A 16974-nucleotide genomic window follows, 5' to 3' on the forward strand; every position below is an offset into this window, starting at 1 on the left:
ATATCTTGACACTTCACCCCTGAAATTTTGAGTATGTTTTCTTGTGAGGAGATCATTATCCCACATTAGCACAGTGATTTTTGTGTTCTCAAGCTTCTTAGCTCCCATGATAGAAACACAATAATATTATCTAATGTGTTGTTCATATGCAAATTTCCCCAAGTGCATTAATAATGTTCTTTGTAGCATTGTTCAATCCAGGGTCCAATAAAAAAAAAAAAAACATCTACCGCACGCAATTGTCATTCTCATTAGTCTCTTTAATCTACAACAGCCTCTCCCTAGGTTTTTTAGCTGTTCCTTTGCTTGCGTTCTATGTTTCTTTATTTCTAAGAGATTAATTTTTATTATTTTTAATTATGCATTTCTCCACATGAGTATGGCCATATTTGTGTATGTGCCCTCGAGGCCAAATGTATAGGAACTCCCCAGAACTGGATTTGGAATCAGTCATGGGACACCCATTACCCGCTGTGGGTGCTTGGAACTGAACTTGGGTCCTCTGGAAGGGCAATATGTGCTCTTAATGGCTAAGTCATCTCTTCGACCCCTGTTTTCCTTCCTTATTAGGAACAATTTATTGGTCAGAGCACTGGATTATATAAGAGCACGTTCATATAAGCAAGTAATACATTCAGCTAGTTTCCTTTTGGTCCCTCGTGGAGTTGATAGTTCTGAATTTGGGACAAGTTTTATTATAGAATGTCCAGTAAACTAAACTTACGAATCTATTTCTTTGTTAACTACGTATTTCTTGTGTAAGTACTGCCTCAGTGGCTTCTTCTAGACTAGTATATCAGAAAGTTCCAAGTATCTTTCTGTTTCCATATTGCTATATCTCTTCAGTAATCTACAAGGAGAGACAGTGGGAATGCTCCTCCCCTAAGTGCTTTCTCCCAGTGCTGTTAGCATCGACTGATGATGTTTACCTCAATCGGTGAGGGCAAATGATGATTTTTCTTATATTTTTCTACATGTAGAAAATGGCATTCTATAAAGAATACTATCTTCTTACACACACACACACACACACACACACACACACACACACACACACACACTGTTTTATTAACATTTTTTCATCTTGAAATAATGACAGACCAGCCAAACATTGCGGTGCTAACAGAAGGAAGCGTTCCCAGAACCTGGTTTTTAAAGAGAACGGTATGAAAGCAGGAGACTGACACAGACTATAATAGGATTAACAGGACTCTAGACATGACCTGAATTACAACACTTTTACATTTCTGGGATCTCCTTAACTCTCTCCCTTTGTGTCGCATCTGTTGCCATCACTATTCTTTTCGCCGCTCACATTATTTCAAATTTAGCCAGGGGGAACCCCCTCAAGCCAGCTCCTGACTCCTTTTAATAAGCTATCCGAGAAGCCCTTACAGATACTTTTCCTTACACCGTGACTCACTAAAGATGTACAATCAGAGGACCTCATTCGAAAGTTTTTGAAATTCTTTATTTTTCCGTAGCGCCGTGCGTGTACGTAGAGTTAAGACATGGTCGCCCTCTTTGGTTTCATTTTGTGTGCAGCTTTAAGATCTGTTTTGCTTTCATCCCCTTGATTTGATTCAATTTTATTTTAGCATGCATAAAACAGTCCTATGATTTATAAGTCCAAATTAGATTAAAAGGTCCTCTCAGAGAAGCCTCACTACTATCCACATCCCCGGTGCCCTACTCCTCCATACCCTCAGTAGGCAAGCATTCCAAATAGCTTCTGAGTCATGCTTTCCACCTCTGTGTCTGTGTGTATAAAAATCAGCAAATAAGTACGTGTCGGAAGGTATGTTTCTTTATTTCTTTAACAACAACAACAAAAAAAAAATGTAACACGCTACCTGTATTCTTTCACACCTTACTGTTTGCCCTTAATAACACTTGCTAGAAATCATTGCATATCAATTCACAGAGCGTTTCCTCATTCATTTTTACATTGTGTGGATGCTGTTGTGAGAATGTACCCAAACTTATTCAGCAGATCTATTATAGAGGGAATTTAAGCGGATGCCAATGCTTTGTTACAGCAAATAATGACTCAATTTTATTTTTTAAAAAAGAAATCATAAGTAGTTCACATCTGTGCAGTCCAATCTCAGGGTAAATCTCATCAAGGAAAATTGCAAGATTCCCAGGAGAAATGCATAATTTTGCTAGATATTTTCCTCCATGGAGACTGGCCAGTCTATTTACCGCTGATTTATAGGGGTGCCTGTTTCTCTGCAACCCCGTGAGAGCTGAGTTTTGCCAACCCAACAGGTGAAAGGAGGTATCTGAAGCAGTTTTAGTTCGAATTTCCTGAGCAACAACCTGTATGTTGGTTTGGGCCAATTTGCATGCATTTTGCTGTGAGATGCCCATTTGTTTCTTTGGCTCGTATCTCTTTCCGGTTTGGATGGTTTAATGTAGTGATGCTTTAACGACGGCCTGTATTAAGAAATTAATTAGCAGCCTTTGTATGTCTCCTACAGGCTTCCTTCAAGTTTATCACTTGTGTTTTTCAAGTTTGTCACTTGTGTTTTTCAAGTTTGTCACTTGTGTTTTGCGTTTGTGGGTCTTCTCACTATGTTCTCAAAAAGAACTGGGTTTTGATTAGTTTAGAAGAATTGGGGAAAAAAAAGAAAAATGAAGAAGAATTGGAGAGTGTAGGGAGTCGAAAGGGGAAATGAGGGTGCAGATATGACTAGTATATATCGTATACAATATAAGATCCTCAGAAAATAATTTAGAAAGTAAAAAACAACAAAGCAAAAAAAAAATCATGCTCTAGCTTCTCTCCTATTAAATCTTGTTCTCTTCCATTACTTGTGTGTGGATTTTTTGTTTGTTTGTTATTTTTTACTTTGTTTATATTCATGTTTACGTTTTTATTTAAATCTCTGGTCCACTTAGCATTATTTTGGAATTGGGGCATGACACATCTCTAGCCCTTTTCAAATGTCTGTACAGGTATCTCTGTCCTAGACCTTAAATTGGGAAGCACTGTAGCATTCTATACTTAATGAGCTCTACGATCAATACTGGGCATGTCAAAACAGAACCCAACACTCCCAGAATTTTCTTTCTCTACATGTTGAATATGAACTGGCAAATTATGAGAGAAAGACACTGAGGGGAAAGGGGGCCAGAAATCAGAAAGTCAGAATTTCTAAGCTTGTATGCTCTGCCTGATCTTGGTTTTAGTTCACTTCGAGCCGGTGTCACATAGTCCAAGCTAGCCTTGAGCTCCTTTTGTGACTGAGGCTACCAACGGTCCTCCTGTTTCCACCTCTGACATCCTGGGATCATAATCAGTGCTGACATACCCAACATTTTTCACTTATTATTTTAAACAATACATGCTCATAACAGGTCTCTCAGAAGAAAAGTTATACAATGAAAAGTAGAACCATTGTCTATATCAGAGTATACCTCTCTGAAAGCAGACATGCTCCACCCGAAAGACTTGGAAAAGTAGTTGTTTGTCGCCCAGCCATGTGATCTGAGATTGGTCCCTGAAACCCACATGGTAGAAGGGAGGACCAACTCCTTCAGGTTGTTCTGTAACCTCTGCACAGTATGATCTTATGCAGATGGGGGTGGGGAACAGAAAGACAAAGAGAGGGAGGAGCTAAAAACAAAAGAGAAGGAGTATTAAATATGAATTCATCTCTGAGGAGGGACTGACAGTGCACACATATCCATTATGACAATTTATCAGGTTTTCTATGTTCATCATATTGTGTAGATGAAACACTGATGTTCAGAGGGGGCAAAGCAACTTTTCTGAAAATGTCAGCCAGAATATGGGCCTGAACCTGCTCTTACCTCTGTACCACAAGTTGGACATTCAGAAAGTAGATGCCCCTCTTCTACAAACGGCCACTTGGAACATAAGAAGCATATTTGGAAGAGAAGCGTTTTGCCAAAAAAAAAAAAAAATCACTTGGCAGCAGAAACAAAGGGAAGTGGATAGCCTGAATAAGAAGTTAACATATCCTGTGGTGTTCACGTGCTTCACTGAGAGGATGCCATGATGGTAAGGGTGGTTTGCGCATCAGGGTGAACTCGCCCATCCCCAACTCTCGACAATGGTTTCCCTCAGCAGTACTAGTAGAAGAAAGAAAAAAAAAATCAAAAGAGCCAGATTGTGTCAAGAAATGTTAACAGCTATGACTCAAAGACGCATGGGATGATGGGGGGAGCACAGATCTGGTGACTCAGAAGGGTCCATTCCTTAGTCACTTAGCAGTTTCTACTGCACGTTAGTCTTAGAAAAGGAAGGATTTGCAAAGCAGAGGGGGGGGGAGGTAAAAATAAAGGACAGCAACAGAAGGATTTTGCTTCGCAACAGCAGCTCTCCTGGCAGCATGCAAGGAAAATATAGAGGGGAAAGCATTGTTATGCTATTCCAGAGAGAGGGCTTTTGAATAGGGAAGTAGATGCGTGTCAATTTCTATGTATTAAAACATTCAAAACACAGCTCCCTTCTAACAGAAGTTCCCTCTATTGTAGTGTAAATGTGTTTTCCCTTCTCATCTTCACACATCACAGGCTGTAGAGGTGCACATGTTAAAAGTAGGAGAGTGCATTTCCCTGGAAATGTCATATGCTATTTTGCAGGGGGCGAGGGGGACAGGGTGTTAGGGATGCTGCTTTAGGGCTGATGATGTCCTTGAATGACTCCATTTTTTGAAACCCTGAAGTCTGTGTTTGGGATGGGGCCCTTCGACGGATGCTTTATTAGGAAATGGTGTGAATCCAGTTCCTGAGGGATCCAATGACTCCCATCCCACCCTCTTTTCACTATTGCCCAATTTCCGCACCTCAAAGGAATTTGGAGGTTCTGGGATTGGAGAGCTCCTGTGTGAGCCTGAGTTGAATCTGTTCTTTCTACTCCATTCACCGACTGTGTCTGCATGTCTCTAGCCTTGCAGGTATTCTTATCCTTACCCAGACTCCTCTTCATACAAGGATGCCTAGGTGATCACATGTGCAGGGGCGCCTGCCTTTGCATCAGTGTTGGTCCTAGTACGGATTCTCATCCTGGCATTGAGGCCCGTCTTTGCAGGATGTCGGTCCTTTCAAGAATGTCCATCTTTGCATGGATAGTTAACCCTTGCTCATCTTTGCGTGACTGCACATGCCTGCATAGCTGCCCAGATTTGCATGGATGTCCATCTTTAAATACATGGCCAGTCTTGTATGAAGGTCCATCTTTAAATGGGTCTCAGTGTGAGCATATCCTTTCACAGGTGCCTACCTTCATACGAATGTCCAACTCTGTCTGAATGCCACAGTTGCATGGATGGCCAGCCTGCCATAAATGCCCATCCTTATGTGGATTCAATCTTCACACGGATATTTTATGTGGATATCATTTTTGTATGAACGCCCATTTTGCATATATGCCCATTTTTTCACGGATGCCCAACGTTGCATGAATATCCATGTTTACGTAGATGCCCATACTTGAGTTGGTGTCCAGCTTTGCACAGATGTCCATCTTTTCATGGTTTCCCATTTTTATTTACATGTCCAGCCTTACATAAGTGCACATCTTTATATGGATATCATCTTAACATAAAAGTCCATTTCTACAGATGGCCCTCTTGTGGATATCCATTTTGCAAGCATGCCCAACTTTACCTGCAAGTCTAGCCTTACATGAATGACTGTCTACATAGACACCAACCTGGTGTGTGTGCTCATCATCTTGTGGATCCCATCATTGTATACATCTCTCTTGGCATGGAAACGATGCTATCAGATAGTTCCTGAAAGAAAATCTTTTCCCCAGTATCTAGCTTCTGACTTCTAAGCTCCTTCCATTAATCCCCTTTCTCCATCTTTTACATTATTTGCTTTAACTGTCTAACCAAGGAAATAAACCATCTCTCCTCAGATTTTCTCATCTCTAGAGCGAAGGCTATCCCTCTGCTTTTTCTTGCTTTCCTATTTTAAAACCTATCTAGAAGGCCATGATTCAATTGTTTACATTCATTATTTGTTTGTTTGTATGTATGTGTTTATGTGTCTGTATATTTGTGTGTGAGTATGAGAGTGAGAGAGCGAGAGAGAGAGCAAGCAAGCAAGAGAAAGAGAGAGAGAGACAGAGAGACAGAGAGAGACAGAGACAGAGACAGAGATAAAATCAGAGGGCAGGTGGAGGACAATCTGTGGGGATCTGTTCTTTCTCGTCCCACTATGTGTACTCCAGGGAACAAAGTCAAGTTACCAGATTTGGCTTCAAGTGGCTTTACTTAGTGAGACATCTTGCTGGCTCCATGAATGTCCATGATTTATAATAACTATCCCTTGAATTCTCCAAATGTTGAAATGGCTGCATTTTCATTCCATAGCATCTGTCTATGAATCCATCAACCAGCCGATTTAGAACATACCTTGCTATGTGCTAGACACAGATAATAGCAGAATAAGTGACATTTGTACAATATATCCCAGTCATGAAGTCATTTCTACATGATGGTTTTTATGAGCAGAAAGGGATGAAATGCTTACTAGCCCAATTGCAGGTTTAAAAACAGGCTCAGAAAGTTCAATGTCTGCTAAGAAGAGGCAAGTCAACAAATTCGAACCGCATTTACTTAAAAGTGTAAGTGCTATGTAGTTACCACAGAGCTCTATGCATGTTCACAGACGTATCATCTCCCCCACTTCTCTCCCTTCCCCCAGCTATAATTGTAATTACGTGTAAGCATGTTTTTCACTGTTTTTTTTCTGAAGTGTTTGTTCTATCTTCCCTTTAATCAATAAGGTCCCTGTGGACTGGAGCCCAGTGTGGCTCTCTGCAGGCTTGAGCTAAAGGGATGAGGAAAGTTAAGTTCAGCACAGACCATGCAGGCAAAGTTGGAGCAGGGCTTCAACATGTACAGGCTCGACTTTGTCTTAGACAAGAGCAGGAGGTGGTGGGGGCTGAGGCAGGTCCACTCTGTGGTTCTTTCAACATTTTCTAAGTACTAGCAGGTTTGGAGTTTCTATCCAGCCAACACAGCACTGACTAAATCAGCTCCAGCCCTGTGCTCTCCCATCCAGGCACACCCCCTCCCCTCGACACAAAAGCCAGTGCCTATGAAAAGCCCCCATAGTGGGTTTATAATTATCATCAGACTGCAAACCCATTTCTCAAGGATCCTTCCCCATTGCTAGAGAGCTGGATTAATCAGCACAGCTCACAGTGGTTTTGCATCTCTTAATTTACTACCAAACACTCCTTCTCTCCTGAGAGGAGATGTTTTGTTACGTGTAATTAGACCATGTACACAATCCTATGTGGGCCTTGTTATTTTTGCACAGGAGGATTACGGAGCTGTCTCCAGGTGGGGAACGACGACATGCTAAAGGAACAAAGGTATGCTGTGTGTTCATTTGCAAATCTCCACCAGCCTGGCGCAAGCTCAGTTGGAGAAGATATTAGGACTGGAGGCACACACGTGGGCTCAGCTCCTGCGCCTAATTGTCTGGGGCCTGGAGGTTCAGAAGATAATGGCTGAAACATATGCTCTCTATGGCTTCTAAGGTTTTGCATCTCCTGAGAGCAAGGCCGGCAGCAGCTACCACTGAGTGGAATGGCTTGACAGTAACTTCACTGCCGAAGCTTCCTAGAACACAGTCTCTATGTGGGACTGGCTCTCAATTCAAAGAAGCCTGGGGTGGATGGATTTTTGGGAAAATGAGCATCCTGGAGGGCCTTGATCCCTGATCCTGGGGCTTTCCTTGTGAGTGCCTGGACCCCATCCTAACAGCCAGCATCATCAGAGATGAAACTCTTGAAATGCTTGACTGCACCAGAAGTAAAATGAAAACACCGTACTGAAGCACCTTCTCTCCTGTTTCAAATGCTCTTCGCCAGCAGTCTCAGAATGGCTCTCGCAACTCAGACTACACTAGAAAAAAAAACTGTTTAACCTTAGAATCAGTTGGTGAAACAGACACAGCTCTTACACTTTTTCCTGCACTGTCCTGACATTCCCAAAGAATGTAGTGACGGGACTCCTAGGGTAACATTGGTGTCATGGAGGCCCAAAGCAGGCCAGCTAGCCAAGAGGGAAGAGATACTTGACACCAACCACTAGGCCACAGTGAGGAGGCACTAGGTATAGAATGTGTTCTGGGTCAGAGATTCCAGGCTTCTGCTTATCACCAACTCTTGTGTGACCTTGGGCAAGTCACTTAGCTCTCTGAACATCCATCCTCTCATCCATCCAAGGATGATAACAGTGATCCCGAATCTATCTGACCTACCCTCCTGGGGCCTTGGTGAGGAGCAAATGGGATAATGGAAGTGAACGAGCTGTGTAAACTGTATGGCAGTGTACAAAGGACAGTCCTTGTGATTAATAGTAATGGCTCTTCCTGCTGATAATAGCTTCAACCTGGGAGTTGGGTGGGGTTGCTTTTCTCTGATGCCACAACCCTTTGTGAAGAAACAGCACCGAGGAGCTGCCAGCCTGTGCCCTGTCACTCACCAGGGACATCTCAGGAGACAGCAGTTGAAGGTGCTAGAGGAGAGGTGCCACGACATGCTGTCCCTCAGGTTTGACACAGCGTAATTGTTTTGACATATGATGGAATTTGTCCTCTCACGGGTCAGGGGGAAAAAAAGCCCAATACTGATGCTTTTCATCTAATTTCAATTACAGTCATTAAAACCCTTACTCCTGAGTCAAACCTTTCCAAAAAGCCATCAACGACAGCCCATTACAGATGAGTTATTTATAGCGGCGCATGTTAATTTTCCAGTACCACAGACCAATGATTCATGGCTTGGCATTAGGGAGCGACATCATTCATGGGCTGAGTGATCTCTGACATAACAAGCATCACTCTGTATCTCTGAGAGGACAATTCAAGGCCTCAAGGCCAGATCCAGCTACAGCTGCAATGGAGCAGCTGGGCCTGGTCCATCCCAGCCAAGAAGTGCTGCCCTGACTGGAGAAGAAGGTGCCACTTGCTTTGGGATTGGCTAGAGATATGCAGAGCATTTCTGAGACAGTGTTTGGCATTGGCCTGAGGTTCAACTCCTCTTCTCCTCATATTTATAGCTATGAGTGTGGGCAGCCGGTTGACCTCATAATACTTGCCTCTCCTGCTCGATAACTATGAGGGGATGTCTGATATTCACCTGGACTTGATGGGGAAAAAAAGCCTCTGGAGCCATAGAGAGCCCAGCCTCCTTTTATCCGAACTGCTTCAACCTCAAGTTCATAAGTGCCACTTTGACCGATCAATATTGGGCTTCTTGATTCTTGGTCTATTTGTAGCTGAAATTCTCCCCCTTGATTAAAAATTCACCAGGAGGCAGCCTGATGTGACATTTATGAGTTCCTGGAAGTCCATAAATGTTGAATGTTAGAAATTAGCACCAAGTTGTTTAGATGATGAAAAAGCAATAAGCAAGCAAGCAAGAGGGCTAATATTCAACACTCCGGTGTTTTTATTGCCTATCTATGTGACCTGATGGCAAAGTGGAAGGAAAGTGTTATGCCAAGCCTTCTACAGAACTTTACCATCATACCAATCCTGACTTCCTTCCTTAATTAGGCCCAATGAAACTGTCTGGCCTTCCTACTTCCTTCCAACTTTGTAGCACTTTGTCAGTTGGCAGCTCGCTCCAGGTCCTCCCTCTCTTTCAATGCTGGCCATGAGAGCAAAGGCTGAAATGCTGGGCTCTTTTATCACACAGCAATAGCACTGCCAAAGCAGGGGCCATATAGGTCATTGGTACAAAGAAATGTATGACCTTGTTATTTTGGACTTTGCAATGATTGATTTGCATTGTACCCGCGAATATTTGCTTTTAAAATAGTCCCTGCCCACATTCTACTCCTTTTCTGAGCATCCCATCCATTATTATAGAGTTTTTCTTGGTCGTGTTTACGATGCTCTCCCTGTAGACCAAGGAGACCACTGACCATGGTTCTAGGAGCTTTACACACTTGTAGGCTTTGTCTAGTCTGAGCTGAGGCCAGTGAAGAGACAGAGAAAGATAAATGATTGAATCTCCAATCATCCAGCTTGATGGCTGTTGACTCTTGTCTGCTAATGTCCGCACAGAGGGTGGTCTGTACAAGGAATATCAATGCTGCTGGGCTGCTAAGGGACTTTACAGAACACTGTAAAACATTCTTTATGACTCTTCTATGGGAAAACCAAGAACTCTATTATTCTAGTTTGCCCAGATGAAAGGAAGTACAAGAAGAGAAGAGAACCAAAGCCAAACTCTGGGGTTTAACTCAAAGCTCTGCTGTCTGCTATTTGTGACCTCTTTCTGTACAGATGTCATCTTCTGGAGAAGGGCATTAACGAGAATGCCTTCTTCCCAAGAATGTGATGAGACAGTTGTAAACAAGCCACTCTTTGAGGGCACTGCTAGTAAATATGTATGAGGATTTATTAGGTATAGAATTTTCTTTTACTTTAAGAGCATCTATGAATCTGTCCCGTCCGCTGAACAGATGGGAGATCCTGTGGAAGTAAAGAAAACTAGCAAGACACTATATCATCCATTAAGGACAGATTTGAGAAGGGGCTAGAATTCAGATAATGGAGAAATTCAGGCTAGGACCTGCTGCACACAGGCCTCATGGGAAAAAATGCACAGGAATACAGAGAAGGAGAGGACTGGGAAACTCGAATGGGGAAGCACATTAGAGGATGCATGATGGGGTTCAGCAGAAGCCTGTGGTAAATATACCTTGAGGAGCCTAGAGCCAAACGGTTCCTTTCTGCTCACCAATCCCACCAAGTCCCCTCCACTCATGCTGTCAGCCTACTCCTCCCTTACCTGCCTTCCTTCCTCTTCCTTGACCCTTCCTCCACTTGCAAATTGCAAGATCATCCTTTCCCCTCAATTGATTTTCTCTTGTTTTGTCTTTCTTGGCCTCTTCAAAGCAATTTAAGTGTTTCAGAAATAAATCAAACATTGTGGAAGGATATAATGGAAAAAGCAGAGTCTTCCTCCCTTACCTCCCACTCTTTAGAAATCCATACTGTGGGATGGTTATAAAACATGGTCATAGGATCAAATGCTCAGGAGATACAGAGAGGGGGAAGTCTGCGAAGCTCATATGGGGAAGTGTGTTAGAGGATGCACAGTAGATAATTGGAGGTCAGTAGTTCTTGACACCTCTCTGCAAATGGTGGGGTTTGTATCCTTCCCCATGAATCTCAGTAAGCCTCTGACTATGTCAGCCTAGGTAGCAATGTAGAAGGAATGCTATAACTTCCAAGGATAAGTCATAAGAGGCCATGCAGCAGCTATCTCATTTACCTAGCACTCTGGGAGCCCAAATTTGATAGTTTAAAAAATTAGTTTCCCTAACACAATTTTTCTGGAAAAGGCACATTGTGGAATTCTGAAATCAGTTGTCCAGCTTCATCTAGTGCTTCTGAAACATTGTACAGTACATCACAATCCCCTAACCCACTCTTTTAATGATGGATATTATCGAACTTCTAGTTCTGGCATTTTTAAACAACACAACTATACCCATTCTTTTCCATCTACATTTATGTGTTGCATGTGGACTTCTGTAAGATAAACTGCTAGAAATAAAACCTCGGAGCCAAAGCACAGGTAGTATTTAATTGTTGCCAAGTACTACAAATATGCTTTACCAGTTTATGCTTCTGTAGTCCATAAGAGTGAAGACTTCCCTCCAACCTCACCAGCACTGAGTGTTATCAACCTTTTTAATATTTAACATTCTGACATTATCTTTGCTGTTGGTATGATGAGCCCCACAGTACAGAATAAAAGCAAGTTAGACTAAACATAAATTACTCCCATTCCAAATTCAAAGCAAAAGTACATGTGGAAATGAGGAGGTGTTGGTGAGTACAGCAAAGGGTAGAGACAACACAAAAGGCCAAGCTATTAATAGCACAGGTGTCTGAGAGCTCACTTAACATAAAGGTGAGCACATCACAGACTTGTGGAGCAAATGTGTCAGGACATAATGAAATTCAGCTTAATGACATTCTGGGAATGGCTGGTGTTATCTGAAGTCCAGAATAACTCAGTTGGAAGAAGATTGTTGGGGACATAAGGAATGGGAGAAGAATAAGGAAGGAGAGAAGGAGGGGAAAGGATGTTTCTGAGACAGTGCAAAGTAAACAAACATTTTCTAAGGCAGAGGAGGTAATTGTGTAACACGGGTGCACTGAAGACTTATAAATACAGATGTTGCACTCCACCACCACACCCAGGGTTTCAGGAAGTTTTGGGCTGAAGCTGGGAATTGTTGCCTTCCCATCATGCTCCAGGTGATAGGGCTCCACATGTTAAAGACCTTTGTCATAGCAACAGCAGCAGCAACATCTGGGAGCTTTCTGAAAAATACAAAACCACTAGCCTACCTCAGGCTTAATGGATTCTAATCTATATCTAACAAGATCCCTGGTGACCTGCGTGTACTTTTGAAGTTTAAGAAGCGATGCCCGCCAGTCCTGCAGGTGGCTGCTTAGGAGTGGGGGTAAGGCTCTGGAGTGGTAACCCTCAGGTCTAGTCTCAAGCATATTCACTGATGACCTTTGTGATCAGAGCAAATCCCTCTGCTTTATGTGGCTTCACCTTCCTTGATTTAAAAAAAAAGTAAATGCTAGGTAAAGGGAATATTTCTGCCTTTAGTTGTGTACTCTTCGATGATCCCACTGGGCTCCAATGAGCTAAACCCATGGTCCTGATTAATCTTGATAGGTCGCAGAACAAAATAAATAGACATGAATCTGAGAGAGAGATTTATGAGCAAGGTGGACGGGGTGGTAGAAAGGTGGGAGGTGAAATGAGCTAGGACACATGGCAAACATGTAAAATTATAAAATTATTATATTTTGCTATTAAAACATTTTAAAAGATTGGACTAAGTTTGTTCGTTGGTTTGCTTGTTTGTTTGTTTGATTGATTGCTTGTATTTGAGGCAAAGCTTGCTTAGATAGCCTAAGCATGCCTTGAACATACTATGTAGCCCAGGCTGCCTCCAACTTCTATCATCTTCTTACCTCAGTGTTGAGTGCTAGGAGTAAAGGATGGTGTGACCACATTGTATGAACTTGTTTTTGAGATAAAAGGGTCTTGCTATATACTCTGGGCTAGCCTTCTGTTGTGTTCATAGCCCTGTGCCACTGGATTCTACTCAAGTAATTGTTTTTCATTCCTCCCTTCTTCCTTGTAAATCTAACTTGGTGATTTGCACATCATGACAGGCTGAATTATAACCATTCACATCTGTATATTGATGTCCTAACTCCCAGTATCTCACAATTCGACTACATATTTAGATAACGCTTTTAATGGGGTGATTAGAATTGAAAGACAAATTCAAATAAGTAGTCCTGACTACATACTACTGCTGTTTTACAAGAATGAGAGATTAGGGGGTCAGTAAGATGACTCAGAAGGTAAAGGCTCCTGCCACCAATCCTGATGACCTGTGTTTAATCCCCTGGGACCCTTAGAAGTTGTTCTCTGACCTTCACTTGCATTGCATAGGATGTCCACATGCATACATACATACACATACATACAAAAAATTGAATAAATAATTAAATATAATGTAAGTTAAAATAAAAAAGAATAGGTTGGGACACTGGCTCCCACCATGCAAGGAAATGTCCTGGGTTGATATAGTGACACAGTAGCCATCTATAAGTCAAGGAGAGAAGCCACAGAAGAGGCCAAACCTAGTGTCTTCATTTTGGAATTTTAACTCCTGGAATTGTGAGAAAATAAATTCCTTTCTTTGGGTGAACCAGTCTGCGCCGTTCATCAAGACAGCCTGAGCTGACTCATGCATTCATGCTGAGCTACAGAACTAAATCCAGATTAAATGCCAAATGCAGAAATCTCACGTTTTATCACAGAACACCCCATCATCAGAGCAACCTGCTACTGTAGACAGCATCTCCTAGGACCAGACTTTCCTCACCTCCATTGCTCATGACCTCTAGGCAATGCTCCTAAAGGGTGAACATTGACTCCCCCATTCCATGTTCAAGTGCTCACAAGTTCTTGCTTGTCACTCAATATTCACCCCATCTTCCCCTCTCTGAGCACCATCCTCACCTGTCCACTCCTATCTTTCTGCTCTCCCAGAATTTGGCTTTAAAATTTGATCTCTGACAGCCCCCCTCCCCACACCCAGTTGCATCTTTTATAAAGCTAGTGAATTACATTTCTGTTCCCTGCTCCTGATTGCTTCAGCCCCCTCCACTGGAGAACAGACAGACATTTATTAGGTTTTTATTTGATTTGTTTTCCCTATCATCTGTGCTAGGGGACCCTTACAGTGCAAATACAAGAAGGTTATGGAAGGCATGGCCTTTGCACAGAGGGCACCTGCTGAGCCTCTACAACTCCTAGTGTGAAGAAACCAGAAATCAAGATCTGAGAATCCCATGGGTAATTGCAGAGACCTGGTCATCAAAACAGAAACCTGCACTCATTTTTTTTTTTTTACAAGCAATAGGATTTAGATATTGGGACTCTTTTTTTAGTAGACCCATGAAGCAATCAAGATACCACTATATCTATCAACATATTTTTAGACTTTCTGTGATCTACGAGGATAATCTAAGGCAAGAGTTTTCAACCTCCCTAACGCTGTGACCCTTTAATACAGTTCCTCATGTTGTAATGATCCACAACCATAAAATTATTTAATTGCTACTTCATAACTGTCCTTTTCTACTGATGGGAATCATAATGTAAATATCTGATATGCGTTCCTTGTGGAGGTCACAACCCACAGGTTGAGAACCACCGGTCTACAGCTATGCACGCTTCTTGGCTTTACATCTGTGTTCATGACAACCAAGGTCTTTATAACAGGCAGCTCCTGGATCAGTGGGTGTGAAATGGAGCCACTGGTTTTTTTTCATTCTCTAAAAAGTTCCTAGTGGACTCCCAAAACCCTATTTTGAATGACAAAATCACAAAGATTTAATGCCATGAAACTGAACACATGGATTTTAAAGATTCCTTGGTAACAAAAGCTTGAATATTAACCACTATTGTCATCCTGACTGGACAAGAACCGCCCTCCATGCGCATGTGTCTGAGTTTGTCTGGGAGGACAGTTCCAGAGCAGTTAATTTGAATATGGAAGAGCCACCTTGGGCTTGGCACCTACCATCAGCTAAAGTATCACATTGAATAAAAAGGAAATGATTAGAAAGTACACTAAGCATCAGCACTCACATCTCCTTGCTTCCTGACTGTGGATGTGACCATTAGCATCATGCTCCTGACTGCCTTAGTTAGAGCCACTAGAACCCCACTGAGGGCCTATATCCTATGCAACCATGAGACAACATAAACCTTCCTCCTGGAAGTTGCTTTTGTCAGATATTTTGTTACAACAATAAGTAAAAGTAAGCTAGGTTGTAGGCCACCAACCTCTGTGCTGGGAAGAATTTGTCATCTCTGATGACATCCACTCAAAATTGATCATCATTTGATCTTTCAAGAGGTGGGTACCTCTAGGCAAAGACCTCCAATCTGCTGGTTATTCTAATAATAGTCTAGCTTCCTCTACTACACCGATATAAAGGGAAACAGATAACTAAGATACCCACCTGCAGATATTTTAACACCTTTCTCTATACCCACGGAGACATACTGGAAAACTGGGGAGAAAAGCTCAAGAGGTTGCCTGATGGCTCCTAGAGGGTGCATGGAGAACACTGCTGTCACCTGTGGCACCCATCAGGAGAGCCATCATGACAAGACTTTTATTTCACTACATTTCAGAGAAAAGCTACAAAGCAGTGCTCACCAACATTATCTGTGCGCGGCGGAGAGCTTAAAAAAAAATATCATTGATGTCTAGTCCACAAAATGTTGTGATTTAATCAGTCTGGGTTGTGTCCTGGGCTTTGTAAAGACAGCCCCAGAGGTGATTCTAGTGTGCAAACAAGTCTGAGAATAACTGTTACAGTATATTGATTAAGTGAAAGGGATGAGATAGGAGAAACATGGTATTCTGAAGGGCTCAAGAGAGCTGCCTTTCGATTGATTGTTAATTTAGTTATTTATTCATGCGTACATGCAACAAATAATTACTGAGGACATATTTTGCACCACTGCTAAGCTGGATCCTTTAAGATTTAGAAAGGGAAAAAAACATAGCCGTGTTCTGACAGGCTTTTGAGTCTAGCAGAGGTGGAACAGAGAAATAGACACACATAGCAGAGCCCTCTGTGACACAAGACATGCACAGTCATACACATCATGCACTGCTTGATGACAGACATCTTCTGAAGAATGCGTGGCTTGATTTTTGTCACTGTATGTATATCACAGAGTACATTTACACAAACAAAGGGGATGTCACTAGGAGTGAAACAATCTTATAAGATTTTCGTTATATTTGTGGTCCATAGTTGACCAGAATGTCCTCACACAGCATGTGACCATCATTCTCTAAGAGTGCTATGAAGTACATGGAGGATGCACACAGAATCACATGACTCTCGGGCAGGTCTCTCAGATTCCAGAAATCAGGCAGGATATAATGCTTGCAGAAAGAGAACACAGCATGCATACACTCTGCTCTTCGTTTTTTCTCCTCCAACAAATATTGAGGGTACCCAGCCTCCATCACTGAGACAGCTGCTGAGTGGCTTACAAATGAAGCAGTACAAATCAATAACTTAGGTCTCCTGCTCCTTTCAGAATTTTCAAATTGCTTAATAAGAGCAGATGTTGCTTATCTCTACCTGCTCGTCATCCACCCTCTCTCAGGGCATCCCAATTGGAATTTCCTGAGGGAAACAATTCCACTTTGGTTCATGTTGTCTGGGAGACTCTTCTTGGCCATCTTTGGGATAACAAATCTTTCTGAGACTCGTTTGACTGTGGAGATTAAATCCAGGTGCATGGATAGGCATGAGATGACTGGGTACCATCCTGGCTGACAAACAGAAGCTAAGGATGAAGCTGCCCTAAAGAAGAGTGACAGG

Source organism: Rattus norvegicus, chromosome 8, assembly GCF_021556685.1.
Source record: "Rattus norvegicus strain SHRSP/BbbUtx chromosome 8, alternate assembly SHRSP_T2T, whole genome shotgun sequence".
Classification (NCBI taxonomy): Eukaryota; Metazoa; Chordata; class Mammalia; order Rodentia; family Muridae; genus Rattus; species Rattus norvegicus.